Source organism: Culex pipiens, chromosome 1, assembly GCF_016801865.2.
Source record: "Culex pipiens pallens isolate TS chromosome 1, TS_CPP_V2, whole genome shotgun sequence".
Classification (NCBI taxonomy): domain Eukaryota; kingdom Metazoa; phylum Arthropoda; class Insecta; order Diptera; family Culicidae; genus Culex; species Culex pipiens.
In genome coordinates, this window is record NC_068937.1 from 97,203,839 (window position 1) to 97,207,918 (window position 4,080).

The window sequence follows — 4,080 nt, forward strand, 5'->3', positions numbered from 1 at the left end:
GGGTACTGTAAAATTGTTGGTTCAATCAACTTGGTTTTTAGGGTACTGAATGCGTTTTGGCATTCGGTTGACCAGGTAAATTTTTCGTTTTTTCTTAAAAGTTTATTGAGGCAATTGCAAATTGCAGCAAAATTTGCCAATTTTATTCTATTGGATTGATGGCTTATTTCTACCTTGTGCACCAGGTAGTTTCTTAGGGGCTTAAGAGTAGATGATTTTATGTTATGTATATTTTCTTCAGCTAATTTTAATTAAGAATCAATAGTGGGAAATGTATAAAACACATAAAACATGACAGATGTTTTAATGTCTTTTAGTACATAAAGACAATCATAAGTTCACTTATGTGCAACATAATTGATACTAATCTTTCATGATCAATGTGTCATTATAAAAGTTTCTAAGCTAATAAACTTACTTTTGTCGAACAAATATCATGTAAATCACTTGAAATGATTCAAATGACCTTGGTGTTGGTTTGATGCTAATCGGGTATGCGGTTACCTACCGAGGTGCGCTCCCCTTCTTGAAGTTGATCCTGCTGCGGGTCTGCGGTCCGGGTTGTGTTGGAACCGTCCGTTCCCACAACCGGCGCTCCCCTGGTGATCTTGATGATTTCGGTGTGAACGCTGCTATGGTGCAGCTTCTCCTGGCTTCGCTGATGCCAGAGCTGCTGCTGCTGATAATGTTACTGTTGTTGCTATCGTTGCTGTCGTTGTTTGATGTTACTGCTGCTTATTGTTGTAGAGTCCGACTTGAAGCTCGTTGATTTGCGTCTTAAGTTTCAGGATCTTGATGGTTTCTAGAAGCTTGCGTAAATTGATGGTTTTCACCCTTTGAGTCCGATCCTTTACAATGCCCTCCAATCTAGCATGCACCTTCTTCAGCTTCTCTGAGCTAAATCTCTGGAGCAACATTGCTTTGGCCAGCTCCAATTCCTGGTGAGCCAGTTGTCGCAGCTCTCGGTTGATCCGCTCGCGTTCGTCCGACTGCATGTTGCCCGTTGTTATTTCTGCAATCGTTGATGTTCTCGTTGCTTTGTTTACTCGCTCGCGTTGGATGTCGGAGGCCTCTCCTCTACGTACATCGTTACCACATACACCAAACAGAGGGATTTAACACTCTTAGCATCAGGTTATCTTTCCTTAGTAGATGATGGGCCTGATGGGTGTTGTCTCTGCTTTGCTGCTGTTGTTGGTGACCCCATTCGATTCCAACTCGTTGCTCGTTGCGATCGCGTCTTAGTAGATGATCGCCAAGATGATTCCACCGGTTTGGTCCTGGATGGCCTGATGGTGGGTCATCAGTCCTCTCGTTGTTGACATGAGTACATGCCCGGTAATGGTTGGGAGAATTCTGCTACTTTTCAGGAAATCCACAATTTTTTTTTCTTTATAGGCTTTGGCTTCACCATTACTATTTTTTGTACTTCACTATTTATTATTATTTTACCGTTGGCAGCATTTTTTGCTAGTTTTTCCGCTATTAAACAACTTTTTAGTTGGTTGTTGCCCAACTGTATTGGTTTCTTTGATTTTAGCGTTGATTGAAGTTTCCGTAAATCGTTTGTTAGATTGTTTTTCGTCATTTTCTGTGCGCATTTTCTATAACACTTTCACTAAACTTTTTGTATTTTTCGCTTTCGGTGTCTCGGTTGGTTGTTCAATTGGCTGTTAACCGAAAGGTTGGTGGTCTTCAATTTGTGTACCACAGTTCGTCTCACTAGTTCGAGTTTCCACAACAGGTCATAATCTGCCACTTTCACGTTCGATACATATTCCTTTTTCATTTTAACTGTGTACTAACTACGCGGACAACATCGCAGCTCATTACGCGGCGTGAAAACATCCAAACGCGCATCAGGTCGGCGTGGCGCGAAAATTCTGACGCGAAGTCCTGTCTGAGCACTTTTTGATTTTTTTTTTTTTTTTTCACACATTAGCCATCCGAATGGCTCGCTCAGCCACTTGCTGGGACTGGTGGCGGTGGTGCGCGTTGCACAATTTGAAAATTCCATACGCCAGCGCTGCTAATGCAAGCAGTGCAATTGAAATCGACTGGATCGCGTCATGGGTTGAACTGTTGTCAACTGCGACGATTTCGTCTGCGCTGAACCAACCCATTTTCACTAGCACCGAAATTTTCACTTTTCACTTATCCACAGAATTTTTTTTTCGTGATTTCGATTCGCTTTAAAGTTTACGTAACTTCGCGGCGGTATGTCGGAGACGGCGTGAGCGGTTCACTTCACTTCACGGTCCGGGTCCGGGTCACTACGGCACTTCAGCGTTGTGTCCTGTCACGGTCGCCATGTGGTAGATCAAAGCGGACGGACATCGAACGGCGCGGATTTGGAAACTCCAGAGGACTTTCTTTCTAGTATCGAGGTGTCCTGGGTGCAGTAGTCTACGATAATAGATACTGGCCAGGATCTCGATTGAGAGACAAGTCAGAGGTAGTTCCAATGTTAAACTGATTGACTGTTTTATTTCGGCTATCGGTATTTATACTGTTACATAATGTCGCAAGACTTGCAATTTGTCTTGCGACACTTACGTGCTACAAATATGACTTCTGGAGTTGGCTTTATCCTTTGCGCTGACTCGGCAGGAGTCAGTGCCCCGGCCTGTAGCCGATGAACCCAAAGCGATTCAAAAAGGCTAGGCGCATGCATCAGCAATTATGCTTGCGCCTCGCGCACTTGCTAAGTGCAATATGATCCCGGTTCTTGACTGTGTGCGGCCTGCTGTCCAAGGCAGGGTTTATTTTGAAAGATGAACCCTGGCTTGGTTAAGCTTGGTCGTGTAGGGTAAATTAAGTGTGAACTGAGATGGGTTTGTAATTAAAGGCAGTGGTGGTCAAACCCACGACAATTCGTTGCTATAATTTAAAAATCGCTATGTCTCACGCAAAACCTATGTTTATGACGCTTTTTGAAATGTTAGCGACGAATTATCAATAATTATGAATGGTACATGCCAAATAATATTGGATAATCTTACTCCGATATTATTACTGCACATCAAAGATACGTAATCTCGGAACTTCCATTCGGTTGCTCTTCTGATTCACGAAATTCCACCCACTTTTGACACAATTTTTCATCACGTGGAAAACAAAAAAGGCCTCTTTTGGCCGCCCATCGTTTAGTATACGAAGAAAAAAGTGGGATGCACTTAATTTTTCATCAAAAACATCAACATCATCAGATCCAAAATGTTTCAAAACAATTCACTTCAGCAGCAAAAAATATGTCACGCTTGAGCTTGAACATAGCCTTCTACTTTGTTTATGTTTACAGCTACAGTGCTGTTGTATTAGGGGGGAGCAGTGGGGAGCTTTCGAAAATCACGTTACGCATTCTGTCTTTTCAGCACCCAGTTCATAACCATTATATTCTATAAACAATGATACAGTGCCAAGAGTGTGCGTAACTCCGTTTAAACCACGAACCTCTATGGACTGCGTAGCATTGATTTTTTCACGAAATTTTTGGGGTAAATAATTTATGTCTAGTAGACAACAAGATGCTCCACTGTCTACTATTAACGAAATTTCCGAGTTATTAATTTTAAATTTTTGGCGTAGGGCTCTTTCGGCATTTGAACTATGTACGAAAAAACTCGCCTACATTAACCTCTTCACGTGGTTGCTGAGGTTGTTGTTGTTGCTGCTGTTGGGGTCGCGGATCTTCCTGAACCACGTTAGCAACTCCTCGATTACCACCTCCTCGGTTATGTTGATAACCTCGATTTCCACGGTGGCCTCGATTCGAGTTGTAGCCTTGCTGCTGCTGGTTATTGTAACCTTGCTGATTACCATTTTGTTGTTCATAGTTTCTATTTTGGTTATTCTGATAACCACGATTTCCTCTGTTTTTATTACGTTTTCCTCGGCCTCGGCCTCGGAAACCTGGGTTACTATAACTGGCATAGGTCCACATGACTTCCTCGGGCATGGGCTGCGCATGTATCTCCAGAGCATCCGACAATGCTTTGGTTAAGGTTTCCGGATTCCTTGACCGCATTTGCAATACTTTCGATTGATCCTTAAGACCATTTATAAAAGCTTCTACAGCAA